This window comes from Salvelinus alpinus, chromosome 4, assembly GCF_045679555.1.
Source record: "Salvelinus alpinus chromosome 4, SLU_Salpinus.1, whole genome shotgun sequence".
Taxonomy (NCBI): Eukaryota; Metazoa; Chordata; class Actinopteri; order Salmoniformes; family Salmonidae; genus Salvelinus; species Salvelinus alpinus.
The window spans coordinates 43,305,489-43,316,080 of NC_092089.1; positions in this window are offsets into that span (position 1 = coordinate 43,305,489).

The following is a 10,592-nucleotide window of genomic DNA, read 5'->3' on the forward strand; positions in this document are numbered from 1 at the left end:
TTACCACAGTTGGCCTTCTTTGTTCAGGTCAAGTAGTTAACCTGTCTCACTCCCCCGTTCCGCTAGCGGAACTCCTCCCACATTCCACTGAAAAGGCAGAGCGCGAAATTCAAAATCTATTTTTAAAAAATATTTAACTTTCACACATTAACAAGTCCAATACAGCATATGAAAGGTACACATCTTGTGAATCAAGCCAACATGTCCGATTTTTAAAATGTTTTACAGGGAAGACAAAATATGTAAATCTATTAGCTAACCACGTTAGCAAAAGACACCACTTTTCTAACTACATCAGTTTTTTACTCCATCACCAGCTATCACTAATTCGACCAAATAAAGATATATATAGCCACTAACCAAGAAACAACTTCATAAGATGACAGTCTGATAACATATTTATTGTATAGCATATGTTTTTTTTTGAAAAATGTGCATATTTATGGTATAAATCATAAATTACATTTCAGCTACAATCAGAAATTGCACCGAAAGCAGCCATAATATTTACAGACACCAACGTCAAATACCTAATTACTCCTCATAAAACATTTCTGAGAAATACATACTGTGCAGCAATTGAAAAACAGGATTCTTGTGATTCCAGACAATATTTCCGATTTATTAAATGTTTTACAGCGAAAACAAAATGTAGCGCTATATTAGCATAGCCACAATAGCCAGACACACTTGGGCGCGCACGACCAGTTGACATGCACGACAGATATATGAAATAACATTATAAATTGGGTCTTACTTTTGCTGATCTTTCATCAGAATGTTGATCAAGGTGTCCTTTGTCCAGATGAGTCGTTGTTTGGATTCAGAATGGCAACTTTCCCTCTTCATTTAGCATAGGTACTGGTCGACTGGCACGGATCTGTCCAACGTAAAAAAAGTCAGAGAACGTAACACGGCAAAACTCCCGAAAAAAATTCAAATAATCTGATTAAACTATATTGAAAAAACATACATTACGATGATATGGTCACATTTATCAAATAAAATCCGAGCCGGAGATTGTTGACGTCCGAAACGGCAGCAAAACAGAACGCAATCTTACTTCCAAGTCGCGCGCTTCAGAGTTCCGGAAGTGGACGGTCACGTCAAAGAAATAGCTTTTATTCCACCTCAGAACAAGATGAACAAAAAATTTCTTCTCTCACATCCTCTTGAGACCCAGAGGAAGGCGTATGAAGTGTACGTAGGGTCATACGTATCATGACCATGTATAGGCATAACGTTGAAGAGAGCATAGATTTCTGACATTCTACTTCCTGGTCAGGGAAAGTGCTGCCAAATGACTTCTGTTCCACTCAGAGAAAAAATTCAAACGTTTTTAGAAACTAGAGGTTGTTTTCTATCCAATAGTAATAATAATATGCATATTGTACGAGCAAGAATTGAGTACGAGGCCGTTTAAATTGCATACGATTTTTCCCAAAGTGAAAACAGCACCCCCTGGTCCTGATCAGGTTTTAACCAACAATGCAGAGTATTTAAAAAGTAAGTAAGACAAACATGTTAAATAAACTAAAGGAAAATTAGTAACACAATAAAAATAACAATAACAAGGCTATGTACAAGAGGTACCGGTACCGAGTCAATGTGCAGGGTTAAGGTGTAGTCAAGGTAATTAAGGTAATATGTACATGTAGGTAGGGGTAAAGTGCCTATGCATAGATAATAAACAGAGAGTAGCAGCAGTGTGAGGGAAGAGTGTAAAGGAACTTTTTTAATGACTGAGTCACTGGTGGTTCCTGCTTTAATTTTTACTTGGAATCAGGAGGATAGAATTATGGTCAGATTTGCCAAATTGAGGGTGAGGGAGAGCTTTGTACGCGTCTCTGTGTGTAGAGTAAAGGTGATCTCAAGTTTTTTTCCCTCTGGTTGCACGTTTAACATGCTGATAGAAATGAGGAAAAACTGATTTAAATTTCCCTGCATTAAAGTCCCCGGCCACTAGTAGCGCCGCCTCTGGATGATCGTTTTCCTGTTTGCTTATGGCGGTATTGAGCTCCTTGAGTGCGGTTTTAATGCCAGCATCGGTCTGTGGTGGTATGTAGACAGCTAGGTAGATCGTTTGGATTAGTGCCCAGATATCACTGATTAGTGATACAGAACATAAAATAAAAATATACATATCGGGTTATTATTTTTGATGATATATCGTATAATTTTGAGAATATCGTAATATTATTTTGCGCTAGTTGGCTGTACCTACACAAAACTGCAATATTTCCCCCCATCTTTTTGTTAAATATTTCCACAACTGAACAAAACAAATTTTCTTATGGCTCTCTGCAGAAAACAATATGGTGAGCATTATGTTTGGAACGCAATAAAATCAGTATCGAATTGCAATAAATATATAATAGGAGAGTGGGGACACACAATTATAAATGGTTAAGATAGGGTTTTACATTAATCAAAGGGCAGTGCACATTCACAGAATGCAACCAATGTCAAAGCTAAACAAATAGATTTCTTCCTTCAGTCATGCTTCTACTAAAACTCCAGATCTAACTGGATGATATTCTGTCAGTTGCTAGTTCTTAGCAGAACTCATTTTCTAATGATAATGCTAGCTACTGTAGCTAGCTATGGCTCCATAACTTTACCTAGTCAATTTCAGTAGCTAGCATCAGACTCCAATGTTAGTTACAAACTCTTAATTACAATGACTTGGACAATAGTTTCCAAAAACATTAAAAATAAGAAACAAATAATGCTACCTAGCCATAAAAGAAAGACATTTAAACTTACCAGCCATGAGAGCTAACAGCTGGGCTTCTTTGGTGGACATTGTGCAATCAGTCTCAGCTGTAACCTGGTTGTGCACATCGTGATTGGGGAAAAAGGAAAATGACCCTACCACCAGTTAGCTCTCTCTAAAAAAACACCACACATTCCACTATTTTACCCTACCTAGTCCTACTCCAGACAAACAGTCTGAGAGGACATAACACTACCACTCAACACCTCCTGCAGCTGTTCTGCAGTAAATCCTCGCAATCCCAAATTCTTTTCTGCCGCTGCCACTACAACCTCTATTTTCTGTGTCTTTCGATTAATTTCTGCAGTACAGTTGACAACCATGGCTATGAATGCTAAAAAGCCCACCTTACTGAAGCACATTTTCTTCACTCTCTCTTGATCTCTGCCTACTCACAGGAATCCTCTCAGGTTCCCTCACCCTGTACCCATCTTCCTCTAGTACTCTCTTCACTGCTTTGGCATACAATACTTTTTGTACTTCTCTAACCCTGGAAACCTCAAGCTGCCTTTCTCTCTCTGGACACCTCTGATCTATAAGCCCCATGATCACCCCCACAACTAACACACAACTTTCTCCACCGATACCACACATTCCTTAGTCACACATTGACACACATTGACACCTAAAACACTTTAATATTCTCAGAACATAAACTCTAACAGGATAACTGACACTTCCTACCTTGACCTTATCTGGTAATGATTCTGCACCAAAACTCAGCATGACAGATAATGTCTTCTCAGTTTCCCCACCGGAACTACGTCTCATCAAGCAGCGGGCGTCAGACACCGGGATCTTCAATTTCAACTGCTCCTCCGTAACACCTACTGTAATGCCACACCCGTTATCACTCCTCTCAACGGCGCCCTGCTCCATAGAGCAAAGCATGTCACAATTCTTGTCCCTAATCTAATAATCCGGCGCGCCCTCTCCCTCTGGGTGGAAGAAACACAATAAATCATCACGAGTCCACTCAGAGTTACCTTCACCATGTCAACAATCCCCAACCTCGCCTCCACCCAACCTGACACCACATATGGATCAACCAAACAGCAAGGATCCATTCTCTACAAATCTCACTCCAATAAAATCATCTTTATCATCCTTGGGATGAGGCCCGAAAGCCGTAGGTACTTTACCGTCACTCTCAACAAGTTCCGTCTCTGAACTACTGGAGCACATTTCCTTGTTTTTGCACTTGACACCCACCTTCCTCCCCTTACTACTTCCCTCTACACTCAACTTCTTCTCAGCAATCATCACTGCACCTGCCACCACCTTTAATTCATCTTCACTCTCGTCATGTTCCATTTCCGCCTGAAGCTCTTCCAAAAGTTGTGTGATCCTCAATTCCATATTCACTCAAAAAATATTCCATGTCTCTTTTTCATTGTCCATCTTCTCCTTCACCAGATCTCTCAGAAGGCCTGTGCAATCCCCCACTCCATGTTAATTCATAAATTACTTTCTTCCTTATTTCCTTTTCCACCATCTTCCACTAGCCTACTCACATCCAAGCGGCCTTGACAGGTGGTTGCGTCAGACAACAAGGCCGATGCATGTGAGCTGTCACCAACCAACCAGTGTAGAGTATGCTGGTCTATGAAAATCTCATCTGATTGGTTAGAAGAAACAGGTCCCCCCTCCCAGAGCTCTAGCTCTCTCTCTCCTTGCTTGCAAATTCCTGTTTGGACATCTACAAATCTTTTTGTCATGGTAGGGCGCTAAAAGACTGCCAACAGTCTGAGCGTGTGAAATTGAAATGCGCAGCTGTACAGATGCAATTATTGCTTGTTATTATTAAATTGGAAGTTTGCGAATGCGATTACAACTACAGGGGCATTGCCTGTGGAACATGCTGAGAAGAATGTCCCGAGATCTAGTCACCAATTTATTAAAATGTCAGAATCACTCAGGGTTTGACAGTTTGACAGAGCACACCAAGAAGAAGTCCTTCCAATCCTGGACTGTATTGTGTGTTATCTGCAGGTTGTTTCCATGGTTAGGCCTGTGTAACATAATGGCCCTCTAGAGATGAGACTGAAAAATGAAAATCAATACCATGTCACAGCAGACTCCCAAAACGTTTCATACACACTGTCAAGTCAACTAAAGGTAAACTTCCTAACAGAAAAGGAGGATCAAATTGCTCTTTACTGTCTTTAAAAAAGACTTGTTACCACCTACATAGGGTGTACCGGAGTCAGATTACATAAACCAGAAATGTTAAATCTTGCGCATGCTTTGCTGACAAAAGGGCGGGGGATTTGTCATCAGTTTTGTCTGAAAGGTTGAGGGATGGCAATTAGGGCATAGATACAAGCCGTATCGCGGAATATCCGCACTATAGCGCAATTGAAATGAAGGAAGTGTTCCCGCATTCATGTCGGCTCAATCAGAAATTACATTAACATTTCAAACATGCTAGGGGGCCAGCAGGTAGCCTCGGGGTTAGAGGAGCGCCAGCAACTGCGGGTTGCCAGTTTGAATTCAGGGTCCGATGGGACAAATCTGACAGGAAGTGAGCTGACAACTGGAGGGTTATTGCTGGTATCAAATCCTTGAGGCCTTTGCCTGCCATTGATCAAGGCACTTAACCCCTCACAATAACAACTCCCCGGGCGCCAAGTCTCTCCAAAACCTGTAGGAGGGGATGGGTTAAAAGCAGAGGTCCAGTTTCAGTTGGACCTTGTGTGCAATTGACCAATAGTGACCTTAATCTTACAAGATACGTATTGAATATAGCCCCTAGATCTCAGTTTGTTGGAAATGCAAAGTATTATGGAACTAAATCAACTTCATCATCTTGATAAATATTGAGTGACAATTTGAATAAAAAATGTCTCATGTTGATTTAATCTGTGTGGGAAAGAATGGAAACTCGCCCAAGTGGCACGGAGCCAAGAACAAACCTTCAGAAGCACAGATTTAGAGTCAATAAAGATATGTTGCACATTACACAAACAGAACATACATGAACATATTTAAATGTTTTTACCTGCAACTAAAGTGAGCTTGCTCATTATGCCTGCTTCTCTGCTAGTCAGGTAGGAGGACATCTTTATGTCTTTCTCAAAAAGAGGATGATGAGAAAGGCGAAATGACAACTATTTGCTCATCATATTTTGTTCCACTCTCTATGACTAATAATTAACCTGGGTTAATCATCTGACAATCCTCCAAAATAGCTCTGTCATTCCTGTCTGTCATAGGTCTGTTACAACAGAGCAAGAAATGTCTTATCTTGTGTAAGAAAAAAGCTGTGCCACAAAAGTTGGTAAAACAGTACACACACAAACAACTTCCTGTTCTCATACCTTCAGTATGAGGTTTGATGACCATAGTATTAACATATAAACCCAGAGCGTGAACTCAGTATAAAAAATGGGAACAGTTGCCAAAGAGCCTACGGATTGCTATGCAACTACAAGCACTCATACAGTACTGTCCTGTCTTCTTCAGTACTGTGTGCTCTGGGTGCAATTCCCTGAGGGCTCCCTGGGCCAGAAGCTGCGGTGGATCCTGTCTGGAAGAGTCACACCTGCCACAGATCAAATGAATGCCAAGTTGAATTTGAAATGACAGTCTATTTCTGTGGGGTCAAGGGACAAATGGATGAAAATATATCTATTCCCCACACAACCAAACATGTGACAACAGACACTACCAGAAATCCCTGTTCCTAGTCCTATGTAAAATTAGATGGAATATTCCACTGACAGGAGACAGGCTTAAGATAGCTTGGATTCGATTTAGTTTGTTGTTGTTTGTTGTTGTGTCAGGAACAGTTTGTGACTGTCAGGTCTTATGTAGTATATTCTTCAATAATACTCTATATTTAAATGTTTGATGTGTAGCAGGCTCAAGGGTGTGGGGTTTCCACGTCACCAAGTTCAATAACAAAGTACGCACCAGTAGCACCACTAGACTGCAAATGGGGAGTTTATTAGGGATTTTTGTACACTGGGGAAAAGGGGGGAATTCACCAACTATTTCACAGTTCACAAACCGGTCTCGTTGTCCGTTCCGTTTTCCAGGGGTAATCCTAAAACTTGGGTCCTCAGCCAATCCAGTTTGGTACATAGGGGGGTAATCAGACAGTCCAGGTCACAACAGTAATCATACAGATATTGCTCTCTCTTCTCCCGCTCTTTGCAGGCTGCCTCCTCCTTTATCGCCAAGCACTTCCTGGCTTAATGATCCACAGCCTCGCCTCGTTGGGGCAGGACGTCCATATAAGGCTTGGGGGTGGAGCCAGGGGGGCTGCAAGATATCTCCCCTCAATAACCACTCCCCCTCACTTCTCCCTGCCACAGATGGTTGTCATGTCGAAAGACGCCACCACTGCACTACAACATGATTGATGGTTTTCAGATGATGGTTATCGACCTTCAAAATGAATTTTGATTTGAAGTTTTGGTAACACCTTATTTGACAGCGTCAGTATAACATGGGCATGGCAGGATAATTTTGATCTGAATTACACATTCTAAAAAACTGTCCCCAGTTGTGTCCATGGGAGATGAGGATATGAAGTGCCATGCTGGGCTAATAGTGCTAATAGTCAGACTGGCCATTAACCTGTTATGACATTAAGCTCATTGGAAGATGATTGAAATGACAAATGACCTATAATCCAAAATGAGACATTTTATCACCAGCAGGATTTCATTACCAGACAAAACAACAAAATAAACTCCAAAGAGAAAGTGGGTGCAGCTCACTCTAACATGGCTCCTCGTCTCCTTTCCTTACTGCATCGACATGAAAGAACAGACAAATGATGACTACCAGGAGTTAACTTTCACCTATCCAGTTCGTTCACATAATTTCAGAAAGGAAAGGAGACAGGGAGAGGAAGGTTCTCATATCCTTCCCCCTTTTTCTTTCCAATAGTCACATCACTGCTAGTGGTATACAAATATTAAGTTAGCTCCATGGGTATCTGTCTCTCAGTCATGTATGGTCAGAACCAGATTACGAAACGGGCCCTGGGGCCCCCGACCTAAAGGCACCCCCCAACCCCCCAGATAGCATATGATAGCAAAATGTGTAGAATAGCAGGAAAATAGCTTTAAAACTACTCAATTCTCTCTCAGCCTCATCGCAAAATGGGAACAATAGCAGGAAATTTGTTTTAATACTGCAACATTTTCTCTATGACCCATGGCAAAAGTGTAGAATTGCAAATTATCTTTATTACCCTCATGACAAGAATAGCATTATAAAACTGCAACAACAAAAAATGTGGTACTCAAATACGGTAGTCCAGCCCTGTGTATGGTAGTATTCAGTGCTAATGTGATGCAGACAGCAGTTTGAGCAAACTGCCTCCAACAACCTGCTTTATCAGAAATATTTGAAACATTTTCAAGATAATTAGCGGTCTTAATGTTGACAACTGCAAGCTGGAAAATCTCTCCATGGGGAAATAGATAGATAGATAGATAGATAGATCTATGTTTTACTCCCCGTACCTGCTTCGTCTCTCCAGCGTCAATTACTTGTGACAGAGGCTTCTGCATTCTGTCACATGGAATTGACGCTGGAGAGACGAAGCAGTTACGGGGAGTAAAACATTTAATAAAGAAGGGACATGGAATGAGACAGGAACCGCGTCAGCAAACTAATAATATAGACAAAAAAGTATTAATGCAGAAGCGGGGAACAGAGCTGGGGAACTGAGGGGAGGTAATAACAGGTGATGAGTCAGTCCAGGTGAGTCCAATATCACTGATGCGCATGACGAGAGAAGGCAGGAGTGAATAATGGATGATAGGAGTGGGTGATGCAGGGCAACCTGGCGCCCTCCACCGCCGGGGGGGAGGAGCGGGAGCAGACGTGACAGACAGACAGACAGACAGACAGACAGACAGACAGCAGAAAGAGTGTTAAAAGGAAAGCTAATTTGACCATTATCTGTAATGCTTAGGATCATTTCACCAGGTCTCAGACAAAGATTGAATTAGCGGCATGTTCTCACCTGTGTGTGTAATTGACAGGATATAACTTTGTTCAGAGAATAATGACCATCCACAGTGTGTGAATCCTCATGTGTATTTATAGCCATTATGAATAATAGATATGATTCTTAAAAAGGGGAGAGAAAAAGAGGAAGGGGTGAGCTTAGGTGACACAAAAGTGTCAGGCTTAATGAGACATCACTGAGACATCAACGAGACCCATGAGAGGCATAAAGCTGTCTACACGCTCTTGATGTCCGGCTGAATCACTCTCTCTTGTTCTCGGCAGTACTAAAGTCAATGAGATGCTTAATGCACATTGCTTACCTCACAATCAGGAATAACGTATTTATTTGAAGATGTCTCTCAGGAGATGTTCCTCCACACTGGGATTTCTTTCATGAAGGTTACTGTGGGTTTGAATCCTTTCATTACTTTCAGACAGTTAACTGAAAATGTCTACCTTTAACATTGGCAGTGTTCCTTTTCTAGACTGATTTTGCAACGGTGGAGATGACACACTATATATGTTGGGATCACCTGGTCATATATGACTTAAGGGCATTAAATGGCATTTTTGCAGGTTAAGCAGATTTCTTCAACACACAGCACTATCAGATTTGTTTATTTATTTAACTAGGGCAAGTCAGTTAAGAACAAACTCTTATTTACAATGATGGCCTAGGAACAGTGGGTTAACTGCCTTGTTCAGGGGAAGAACGACAGATTTTGCCTAGTCAGCTCAGGGATTCGATCTAGCAGCTTGTCGGTTACTGGTCCAACGTTCTAACCACTAGGCTACCTGCCACCACGAAATGAGCTCTCTCCATTTCATGATTTTTTAAGGCCTTATACAAACCCCAAAACACTTTTGAAGAAATGCTCTCTCTCCCCTTGCTGAGTCTACAGAGACATTATACTGCAAACCAACAGAAAAAAAACACTTTTAAACAAGTATTTTAACCCATCTGAATTGTCAATGACATAAAAAAAACTTTCTTCAGCCCCTTGGTAAGTCTAATTGCTAAATGCTGACTCAATGTTCACCTTGGCCAGAGCTTCTCTCTCCTCTACCTGGCATCAGGCCTAATCAGGTTCTCAGCAGGTGTTAGTTGGAGCTGGCAGTAGCCTGGACTCCTTGGGAAGAGTGTAGAGACAGCAGGCCATACAGAAACACACATCTACTTCATGCCAGAGCTGAGTAGGCTGGTACACTCTACACTGTAGCAGCATCTGATAGTTTTTGAGTTCAGTACATATAATTAGGTGTTCACAGCTAAGCTGTGAAACCTATTGTTATTCATAGATTATCAAATAACTCAAGCATAAATTGGAAACAATTTTTCCAATTTGGCACACAGAAACTACTGGTCATAAGTAACCATAGGACCAAATGACACAGAATGTAGGCCCATGGTACGTCTGAAATTTGTTTGAGAAAGCTAAGGGATTGGTCAAAAATATTGCTGAGGTATTGATGAATCAGGAAATCAGATTTTACGTGTCCATTTAAATCCTTTGTAAATCCACTTCACAATGGCCTATCAAGTCAAAACATTTTAGGGTCATCAAAGACATTAACATGATGAACCATGTTACGTTTGGCATTGATATCCTAAATAATAAGGAAACTATTAACAATGACCTTTTTTGACTATGTAATGCTCATATGCTGCTCATATGCTGCATATGCATTGCAAAATAAATGTACACATACATGTTATTCAATCATTGCACTCACACTGCTCGCGCGCATCAATGAGCGTCCGCGTAGCCAGACGCTTAAATAGAACTTGGTTCTATTTGTGACACTTGACGCGCAGCAAGTCCCGCCTCTCCCATCTCCTCAT